General features: G+C 38.5%; 1 protein-coding gene across 2 annotated transcripts in view; it reads left to right on the plus strand.

Annotated features, from left to right (window-relative positions):
- Nucleotides 1-5,162: 5,162 nt before the first annotated feature.
- Nucleotides 5,163-12,010, plus strand: part of LOC150093090 (uncharacterized) — a 217,207-nt gene continuing 210,359 nt past the window's right edge. For both annotated transcript variants that reach the window (XM_090413726.1, XM_090413725.1), the window contains exon 1: nt 5,163-5,295. The gene's annotated coding sequence lies outside the window, so the exon portion shown is untranslated. The remainder of the gene's footprint in view (nt 5,296-12,010) is intronic.

Here is a 12,010-nt window from a genome sequence, read left to right on the forward strand (position 1 = left end):
TAGCCCTATCTAACTTTTTTTGGAGACTGAGTGGGCAGTTCAATCTCCACTGGTACCCAATCAGAGACAGATGGCCCAAAGCTATCACTAATTAAGCGGTACGCAGTGAAGAGAGACGGCTCAAATGTGCCGCCATCTCGTGGTCCCTAACCCTAACACAATATATTTAATGTCTGAAATAATGGGTTCTACGGTCGATTTTCTTGAGTTTACAGGACGAAAAACCCGAGTTTCCGGGAGGAAAAACCTGCTTGCCCGTGCCAGGGATCGAATAACTCGGGAACCGGTCGAAAAAAGGCTAAGAAAAATTTCCTCTAGTCGCCGACTAGACTCGAAACCAAGTCTTCCTTCTTGCGGCCAAGCGCGATGGTGTGCAACCGCCACACAGGCTGATACCAAAAAATAAAGACACCACATACACAGGCTCTTCTCTTTTTATTATTATCTTATGTCTGATATAATTTTATTATTGTAAAATGTATTCTAGAAAAACCTCACTTTTTAAATGTACATTAAAATATACCATAAAAATTGTATCTTTCGGCATAAGATATATAATCCAAAATCAGTACTGTCCCGGTCAAACCGAGATGTATGGTCGCCTTAAGAATAGCTGGTCAAAGACCACCTGTGATTTTTATTACCTTTCAAGGAAGAGAATACGGCAGACAATTGACGCTTTGATGTCTGAAGTAGTTTAAAGAATGAAAACTCGAGTTTCGAAAGAGTTAAAAAAAACCTGTTTGCCATCGATAAATTCAGCTGTTGAAGAAAGGTTTAGAAAATTTTTTTTCTATTCGGTGACCAGAGGTGACCGTGAACGGTCTTTTTTCTTGATCTGTAGCAAAAAAACCGTCGTTTCCGCAAACTATGCAGATGTAAGGTTAATAATATGACCTTTTTCTACAAATAGGTATTTGTAGTGTAGCTCGTGGAACGTGGCATTTATTTCCATTGAGCTTGCTTTCAGGCGCTTGCTAGGTTGTGTGTTCGATCATATTCGCCGAGTAGAGGGGGTTCTCTCACGGTCTTTCTTCATATGGTTCCTGATTTAGTCGATCTTGGGAAAAGGCGTTTTAAACTCGCATCCAAAAAAAAAAAAAATCGACTGTAGATCTTACACTATTACGCGAGATGGAAGCCGTTCTTTCTCTCCCCCCCCCCAAAAGTATTGGTTCATTAAATAAGCCTATCAGTGAAGGCTAAAAGAAGCTGATTGGCTGCCCACTCAAAATTTAGTTTATATATAAACAACACATACACCCACACGCACACTAATCTCTGTGTGCGTTAGTTGTTTATATATATAAAGTAACTTTTGAAACAGATGGGTAGCCAGTCAGATAGTAGTCTTTGGGCGGCCACACAGAGTGTGTGTGTGTGTGTGTGTGTGTGTGTGTGTGTGTGTGTGTGTGTGTGTGTGTGTGTGTGTGTGTGTGTGTGTGTGTGTGTGGACACCTTAAGAATAGCCAGCCAAAGACTACCTGTCATATTTATTGCCTTCAGGGGAATATAGTACAGCAGAGAACTGGCGCTATCTCGTGGTCACTGACATCAACACTATACATTGCAATGGATCTTATAGAGGGATTTTGGGCAGCTGTTGTTTAAATGGGCCCAACAAAAAAGCGAAGGAATGGCGCTTGCTAGTTCACTAGAGCTGCAGCACTATTGAAGTGAGTCCATGTAGGAACGATCATCTATGAGTCGAATTGCTTTCCTCTGGACAGGATCAAGAATTATTAAGAGACGTTTCAGGTGTATCACTCCAAATGTGTTTACAGTATTATAGAGATGGGCAGATTTGTGATCTGTAGAGGGTTAGCAGCTTGGAAGGAGGGTATAAAATAGCATCTCTTCTAGAAAAGGATGCCTAATTTTTAGAGACGGAGGAATATAGTGTGTGATGTAAATATCATTCTAAGAATAGAGAGAGAGAGAGACCAGATTCTGTTTGATGATTTGCGTATTACCGAGAGCAAAGGAATGTATGCTGACATCATTCCGTTTGTAAGAAAAAAAACGGGAAGACTGCATTTTGATGAAATTGAAGGTTTCCAGGTTATTCTGGTCACACTGAACGATGGTATGGAAATCAATGTTTAGGCATTGGTTGCAGGTGATCTTGAAGCTTGGATGTTTGAAAACTCTGCGGTTTGTCTAAAAGAATAAATGGTGTGTCATCTTCATGCTATGGATAGGATTATTGGTGATTGAAAGTAGGTTATTTATGTATAAAAGAAAAAAATAGGTTATAGAATTAAGCCACGAGGCACTCTCTCTTTGACAAAGCTCAAAGAGAGAGTGTCGTATTCCACGACATGCAGTGAATCATCAAAGAGAATTCTGACTATCCAATTACAGAGGGTTGCAGTAGACTGAAGGAAGCAATTTACTAAGCAGGCCTCAATGCTAGATATGAGTTAGGGCTAAAGGAGCTCAACCCTTTGGAGAAAACCATTAGAGAATATATTTTTATTTATTTCTAAAAATACTGGAATGCTATCTCATTTCCTAAAGAGATAGTAGCACTGTTTTAGTAGTAACGTTTTGGAAATCGGTAGGCAGCTTTGCCTTCTTTCATCTTTGCCACAGATGAGTACTGCTGTATGATAAATGGAAATAGATGGTCTCAATTATAGTGAGTTGCGGGAGTAAAAGCCCAAGTTTATGCTGGAAACAACCTATTTACCTTCACCAGGGATGAACACTCTCTGTAATCGACTGAAAAATAATAGCAAAAATTACCCCCCCCATTGAACTAGAATCTGTGATAACTTATACATGAATAATTATCATATAGCCTCGTTTGTAGTAAATAATGAAAATTACTCAAGGTATCCATTACTTTTGCTCATTCGTAATCAGTGAAGTGGCTGGAGATAAAAAAAATCATTTAACACCATTTTATTCCATAAAAGGAGTTGGGAGACTACTTTTAGTCATAACTAACTTTTAGAAATCGATAGACAGAATTCTCCACCCTTATTAATCACCATATACTTAGCTTGTGGCTACCAGTGATTTTAGAGCATTAGTACAAGATCAAGATAAGAGTACAGCAGACAACTGTTGTCCTCTCTTAATCTAAACTCTAACGGTATAAAAAAATCAGCTAACGCCTTTTTGTTCCCGTATAGAGAGTAGGCGAGGCCGTTTTAGTCCTATCTAACTTTTGGAGATTGAGTGGGAAGTTCAATATCCACTGGTAGCCAATCAGCGATAGCTGGTCCAAGACTATCATAGATTAGTCGGTAAGCACTGAAGAAGGTGGCTATCAAGTGCCGCCATCTTGTGGTCCCTAACCCTAACACAATATTTCTAATGCCTGAAAATAGTGTGGGTTTGAAGGCTGATTTTCTTGGGTTTAAGGGACGAAAAATCCGAGTTTCCGGGAGAAAAATCCGCTTGCCCGTGCCAGAGATCGACTAACTCCGGAACCGGTCGAAAAAAAAAAAGCGTAAATTTGTCCTTCCAGTCGGCGACAAGACTCGAGCTTATATTATATCTTTCCTTATGCGGCCAAGCGTGTAGAGTGCAAACGCCACTTATGCTGAGCTACACAGGCCGATTCAGTCAGTGGAAATCGGGTTGGTGCTGGTCTGAAGGATGGACCGAGACAGGCCCGGCCAGGGTCAGAATCCTTCCAGTAGCTGACGCACTTCCCTCTGCTAGTAGGACGCCGCAACCGGTTGGTTTCCCTTCACGGGGAATTTGCCAGCCACAAGGGTGGGCGACGAAAGAGGCTGGTAGCGCTCGATGTCTCGCCGGTTGTTTATCCAGCCTGCCTGGGGAGTGACGTCAGACCGTGGTCGAACGGTCCCTTGTGCGGGACCTTGCCGAGCCCTCCTGAGCGAGCGGGATCTCCGGCAGGCGCTCTTCAGCGACAGTGACTCTAACGGTATTCTTTTCTGAAATAGTGCAAATTTTTTCGGTTTTGAATTTTCTGATATGTGGGTGTTAAAAACCGAGTTTCAAGAAGGGAAAGCTTTATTCACCAATGCCAGGGATCGACTAACTTTGGAACGAGCACAAAATATTTTTTGTTCAGTCTCTAGAATCGAACTTCTAACAGTTTTTCATGTGAGGGTCTAGCATTATGGTGCAAACGCATTGCCTGCTGGCTACACAGTAGCACAGTCAGGATTTAATCTTGGGGGTGGGGATCTGAGTTGAGTAGACGATTTGAGAATACACACTATGCATCGCATACGACCTATTACCGAGCATCTGTCATGATGGCTAATTCATAAGTAGCATAGAAATAGAAGACACAACACAACATAAATAAAAATTAAAAAAAAAAACAAGATTTTAATTAGGAAAAAAAATTTGGAAAATTTTCTAGTATTTTTTTTCTTTTCCTTTTTTTTGGGGAGGGGGCACTGTTGCTACATAAGCATATCTGATTGAAGTCTCACTTGCAAATAGCGTTAAAAGTACCTTGCCTACTCCCTATAAGGGAATAAAAGGAGATATATTTCTATCTTATTTCATATCAAAAACCGAAACTTTGTTTAGTTTCTGTTGGTGACTGGAATTAGGATTCTGAGAAGTGAATTTTTTTCTTTTCAATGATTATTATTTATTTTTTTAAATATTTAAATTTGAAGTACTCAGTTTAAAAGAAAACGACTTCTTAGTGGAATACGGTTATCAGACATATCAAAAATATGAATAACTGTTTAAGTACAAGTAAAAGTCAGGAGTTATTGGCTTTTGCATTACAACGCCTTTATATTTCTGCCCGTGTATACGCGGCGAAATATTAGCCATTAAATCCTCATTTTTGCATATGTTAAACCGTTATTCAGATTTTTAGGAAGTTAAACAATGAAAAAGAATATATTCCTATTTCGCTCCATAGCAAATACAAAAGTAAATACAATGAATAATGCTGACAAATTTGCTTATTCGAAAAATATAGCAATCTTTCAGTTGCTTTAGCTTTGGATCATCAACTCTTTCATTCTATTCGTTTTATTCGATTGCTTCTAAATGTGAATTAAGATTAACTTTTTTTTCATGAAAAATTGTTTTATGAAAAAGTATGCTGATTAATTAAACTTTATACTGATTTGTACATTAGATGGCGCTTTGCACAAACACATATACACATCCTGACGTCACTAAATGCAAAGAAAATTCCGCACATTTCTTATTTTTATACTAATCTTTGTGCGTTATCAGAAGTAAAGCTAGAGGTCCGTTCGACGCTTTGCTCCCCGTGATTTAATTCTGAACGAATGTATTCGACAGCGACAGTTAAATAATTTATTTTAAAGAAAAGAGAAAGTAAGTAACCTTTCTACTTCAGATTCGTGACAATTCTTAATAAATGTGGGGTAATAGTAACGTGGTACTGGATTATTGCAGTTTCGTACTACCTTAACTTACAACTATTAAATAGAATTTGAATATGAAGTTTAAACTTTTCTGCATTGAGAATCGTACCAGTACGAGCGGGATGATGCTCTGGTATGTAATGATAAACATTCCTAATGTGTGAACAAGCCCTACAAAAAATTGGCCTAGTTTTTCGGTGATCGGGAGATTATTGTTGAACTTTACGGGCAGTAGGAGAAAATGATGGAATTTTGCATTTCACATTTAGAAGAATAACAAATAGTAAATGTAGAAGTATAAATAGCTGAATATTAGCGCAAATTTTGAAAGAAAAAATAAATAAAACGTTTCCAAAAGTGAGCAGAAAACTTTTGACTTCAATCTAGAGAACGAAATTGTTTTCACTCGCTGAATCAAATTTGGGTTTTCTATTGCCAAGGGCGTAGCCAAGTCCCCCCCCCCCCCCTTCGGAGAGGATAACATGACCTGAAGAGACATCGTAATATGAATGTCCGATTTTTTTTTCTTTTTTTTTTTTTTTTCTATCAAAGCATTCTCCCCTCCCCTCTTGGTGGGGATCATTACTCTAGAATTCTTTGCATCTGGGGGAAATTTACACAGGCAAAAAAAAACCCTTTTTTTACCTATGTAAATATATTTAAGAGGACTCCCCCCCCCCCCCCAAATCGCAATCTTTATAATGTTATATTAATATCAGAATCATAACTCTCATTTTGTGATTTTTGATTTTGAAATTTGTGATTATTATTATACATGAATTTTCAGTTGAAGGTGAGTTAGCCGATTTCATAAGGAAATAGCAGGGTTTTTTTCTCCTGGAAACTCGGGTTTTTCATCCCGTGTACAGTCAAATCAGCCTTCAGAACACACACAATTTACAGACAAAAAAATACTGTTGTTGGTAATGATGGGCGATAGATGCCATTGATTGTCGTAGTTGGAGAATTAAGTAGTAGTGGAGTGGATGAGATGTATTTAGCAAAGTAGAGTAGTGTGCCCTCCCACGATGAGTCCTTGGACTCCCTGGAGGTGTCACGAAATAATAACGAATCCCAGGTCACTAAAATGGTTCTGTAGGCCAGCTGCTGGATGGTATATGAGAACAAACATAACTCATCTGGAGGCTTCTTGATCAACTAAAATAATTCTATTTTTGCTCCCTACACTGCCAAGTTGTGCCTGCAAACTTTTACAGGCACTAGGCTTTAGAGTAGGTGTTTTCTCTCTCTCTCCTTCACTGTGTGTGTGTGTGGTTGGCACTTTATGTATCTTTCATCTTCACTACATGCCTGTTCTCCTTAACTCAGTTTCAACACAGATCTGTGGAAGTTGAAAATTTCGATAGCATGCAGTTAAAATCTCCCTCATAGAACAATCATAAAACCCATTTCAGGAGGGAAAAAAAAAAAAAAACAGCTGTTCATGATTTAAAATTTTAACACCAATATAAATGATGTGTACCACCACTTCATCTAAACCAACTTTAAAATAACAACCTCAAGTGGCATCCTCAATCATTGCTGCCCACCTTGACTTTCCAAACTACATTCCATGTTCAGTTCCTTCCTTTGCAAGCATAAAACTTCTGCATTTGTTAAATCAGACATACCATGCCAGAGCATGCCAAATCTACTTTGGACAGACAGGTAGATCAGCAACCATCCGCTTAGAAGAACACAAGTCATACATCTGCAACCATGACTATGGTCAGTCCTGGCAGACCATGTTTTGGGTACAACTCACAGGATAATCTTGGAAAAAAAACCCACCATGCTTCACCACAGTAAATTCAAAAAAAGAGAGAGATATTTTTAGAATCTGCATTAGCTCTCAGAAATCGACCAAATCTAAATAAATATGGTTGCATTAAACTTCTGAAAATTTGGGAAACATTAATCATCAGGGATCCCACCTTACATTCTAGGCCACCTACAATTGCCCATAGAGGGCGCTCCACCTAGATAGGACTTTAGAGTCACCCACGTGGTTAGCTTAGTATTGTGTGGTATTTGTGTATATGTTATATTAGTTTTTTTGTAATCCTGTGACTGAGACGAAATATTGGAAGTATTAAAATCTGTTTTAATTCTTTCTGAGTGCTGTATACATTCCATTAAATCTCCAACACAATGTTCTCACATCACTTAAGCCTCAACACATGCATGTCAAATCTAGAATCCTCTATCTGCCTTGAAATTTCCTTGCCTCACTCAGTTGGATTCATTGCTATCATTATTTCTCTTTACATTCTGATTATTGTTCTGATCGTTTCCATTATTCGTATATGAAACTTGATGATCTACATCCTAAATTATCCTAACGTTGAGATCATCTGCTTTCGACTTCATCATTCACAACTCATATTAGCTTCCCTTTTCCAACTCTGCTGGTCAAGCCAAAAAGAGATGCAGATATATTTGCTGTCAGCAGCAATGTTTCAAAACTTGTCCATATGTCTACCAGAAGACCTGATAATCATCTCCATTTTCCCAATACTCTTAGATTCTTTTCCTAAAAGTTCTGATAAATGTACTATTAGATGTCAGCTCTCCTAATGGTAACTCAGTCCATAACTTCAAGGTGTGTGTCTTTTCTTGCTGAATGCCCTTTAGTCAGCAATGCTCATATCTTTTGGCATTATACTAGTTCCAAATGGGATAACCTACATTGTTTTTGTTCCTCCTATTCTTGAGCTGACTGTTTTCTCTCATCACAGACACTTGCTCCAGCTGAAATGAATGAATGCTTTCATTCTCCATTCTGCACAGAAGCCCAGATCACTATCTAAACACTTTCCAACAAGTGCCAAGACATTCCAAGGGGTGGGGGGGGAGAAAAAAATACACACTGAGTTAGCTCTGCATTAGTAACACCCTCCACCCCATCCAATTTACATATTCGGCATGATAATGAAGTACCACGTGATATCAATGTCACATGTGGCTACTATAAATGGGCACATCTATCCTCTGTACATAATCAGTAAACATTTTCCCAATAAGGAGGAAATGTGGCAACATAAGCCAATTTGACCATGGGGAGATAGTTGGGGACAGGAGGATAGGTGCCAATATTTTGGAAACATCTGCACTTGGTTGCTCCCACCCTACTTATCAAGGGTGTACAGGACTACATTAACTATGAACAGACATCCATCAGAAGGGCCCACATGGGTCAGCCATGAGAGCGGTTAATCCTAGAGATAAGAATCAAGTGTCATAACTGGTATCTCAGCAACAATATGCAACAGTCACACAGCTCACCCACCAGTCCAACAGCAGAACAGTTCAACCCATTTCCACATGCATCATGTGCTGTACCTTGCTTCCACAGCCAGAGACCAACAAGGGTACCCATGATGATGGTCAGACATTGCAAACAATGCCTCGCATGGGCCAAGGAATGTCTGCAATGAACTCTCGACAGATGGAAGAAGGTCATTTGGAATGATGAGTCCTGTTTCCTGCTTATCAAAATCTTGTACAATGGAATCAAAACATCTTTACTTCTAAATGTCAGTGTTCTCTGCATCATTCCCATAATCGCTATCCTCCTCATAATTTTAGCAAAATGTCCACTAAATTTCAAGTCCCTATCCACCACAACTTCAAACCTTTCATCTTCTCCACCTCCTCCAAAATATCCCCACTAATCCTGTAATCTGCATCCCATCTTTGCCTCTCAAATTTTAAGACCTTACCCTTTGCAACATTAAACTGACCACATGCTTGCCCATTCAGACAGTCTATTTAGTTTAGGTCCTCTTGCATAGCTACATCTGCTCTACTTCTCATAACTCTCCCCAACTTTGCATCATCAGCAAACAACTGTATATCAGCATTTAAGCCGTTTCAATGTCATTAACATACAAATTAAACAATTTCCATAAAACAGACCCCTAGGGCATGCCACTAGTGACTTTCCTCTTCAAGGATATCACTCCCCCATGCACAACCTGCTGATACCCATCAGACAGCCAATCCCAAATCCAGTGCACCAATCTACTATCGAACTCCATCTATTCCAATTTAACTATTAGTTTGTCATGGGGCAATCTATTGAAAGCCTTTGCAAAATCTAAATACAGTAATCCCTCAATTAATGCGCCCCTGATTAGTGCGTTTTCGATTAGTGTCATTTTTTTTCGATACCCATATTCGATTAGTGCACCTATATACATCTTAAAAGTAAATGTTACAGATTTAAAAAAATTTTCTCTCTGTACATTTTTATGGCTAACTATTTTAAAAAATCACTCACCAGAATGCAATAATTTAGTTACTGATTTAAAACATTTTACAAAGTTATTTTTAATGGCATACTACACTACTTCCATGTACACTATGTATACTATGTTCCAAATTTTTGCCGCCAAAATTTATGTCGTCTGCTATAGTACGCCAACAGATTCGAGACCCTTTGACACTTCTGCGCATGTCACAAAAAGAATCCATTTCGATAATAGAATAATCAATCTGTCTTCTGGGATGAGTTGTTTATTATTACACGTCAGAAAATTAACTTCTCTTTTATGATCATTGTACTTTTTAAAGTGGTAACTATTTTGCTTGTATAACAGTTGGGAAATTTTATCTATAAAGCACGTGATTTCATGTGTTGGCGACCAATTCGTACGTCCTTCATTTCTTACTCCCCTTCAATGATAACGTCCAAGAGTTAATTAAATGTCATTCTGAAGAATTGAGTGATTCCGACCTGCTAAATTTAGATGCACAGCAGGAAGATCTCGAAGAATATGAAGAAAATTTAACCACTGACAGTCAGCCAAAAGAGATTTCACAGAAACAATTTGAAAATATTTTTCATACAATCGAAGTTTTTAAGTGGCAATGCATAGAGGCTGACCTTGAAGAAGAGAAAAGCATACCGTCGGTTGTATGAAAAAAAAGAAACAAAATGCCTGCCAAACTACATTAGCTCAATTCTTTGTTAAGAAGTAGAATAATAAAATTTATATTCTGAATATGTTTTGTTGTCTTTCAGCGTCATGGTTTTCCTTTAACTAGGCCCTGAGACATACCTTTATTCTTTTATAAAAAATTAAGGTTCAAGAAAGAAATCTGAGGAACTAATTATACTTTTTCTCATAGGTTACTATATTCGATTATTGCGTTTTCGATTAATGCACCTGTTTTAAAGAACGCATTAGGCACACTAATTGAGGGATTGCTGTATATCACTGTATATGCTTCCCTCTTGTCCAATGTATTCATCACCTTGTAATAAGTAAGCAAGCAGATTGCTAAAACATGATCTTCCTTTAGCAAACCCATGCTGTCCATTAAAGAGAATTCTCTTGCTGTCCATCCAGTTCTGAATCCTTGTCCTCACTAGCTTCTCCAACACACCTTGACCACAACTCCAAACAAGCAGATTGTCCTATAATTTGAAGCATTATTATCATACCCTCTCTCCCTCTTTTTGAAGCAGAACAATTTTGCCATCTTTCCATTCCTTTGGGACCTGGACTAATCTAAGACATTAAAAATGTACTTTAAAGCTGCTAACTCCCTGTAAATTCTTTTAAGACACATGGTGATGTACCATTAAGCCCCACTGCCTTGTATACTTCCTGCTCACTCACCATCAGTGGTTCCTCCCACAGTTTTGCATTATGTTACAATCACAAGGATGTGAATACTTTAATGAACTGCTTATTGAACACTTCTACCATATCCTCCTAAGTGTTTATCATTCTCTCATTATCACTGATCAACATCATCGTCCCATAATAATTCTTCCTTCTACTGGCCACATATCAAAATCCCTAGGATTTCTTTTAGCGTGATTTGCTAACTGCTGCTTTTGTTAACTTTACTAAGTGAATCACCTTCCTCGCTTGCTCTTTCTACTCCTCATGTAACTGATTATCTCCACTCATCTTGTGCCACATCCACAATGCCTCTTTCTTCAGATTGCATGCTTCACCTCTTCAGTCATCCATTACACCTACCTTATTTAATCTCCTGACCTTTGGAATAGTCATTGTCCCTGCCAGATACTTCCCGAGTAGAGATCAAGCAGCATTGATTTCCTTCCCATGCAGTTCCTCATTCCGTGATATGCTGCAAGCTGCCTCCTGAGTTTGCCATAATCACCTGCCTTATAGTTTCACATATCTCTTTCTCACAGAAGTCCTGATATGGCTGGCCAAACCCAAGTGATGGTCACTTTCACCAACTGGAGAAAGATGTGACATTTCTTTTACATCTTCTGATGAGATAATCAAATTCAAGACCCTCAATCCACGTGTGGCCTCTGTTACAATCCACATGTGGCCTCTGTTACAACATCTATTCACCATCTGGCTTCATATCTTCTTTATCTCTGTGCTTCTTTTCCCTGAGGATTACATCCTTTGATTGTTAAAAATAAAGAAAACAAATATATCAACAGGTTCATTCTTTTCTTTGTACTACTTATCTCACTGTGTACTGTAGCTTCTGCAACATCTTGTGTGTGGAGGGAATTAATATGGGGGAAGAAATGATTGTTTTGTGTATTACAGAACACTGAGAGAAAATTGATTAAAAACCCAACTGACTGACTGCTCTTTAATGTTTATCTATTTTAGATGCAGTTGCATGTGTGCTATTGCAACACATTTGGAGGTACCTTTCAT

The sequence above is a fragment of the Typopeltis vanoorti genome, chromosome 24 (genome assembly GCF_054136105.1).
Source record: "Typopeltis vanoorti isolate ZY-2024b chromosome 24, IOZ_Tvanoo_1.0, whole genome shotgun sequence".
NCBI classification, from domain to species: Eukaryota; Metazoa; Arthropoda; class Arachnida; order Uropygi; family Thelyphonidae; genus Typopeltis; species Typopeltis vanoorti.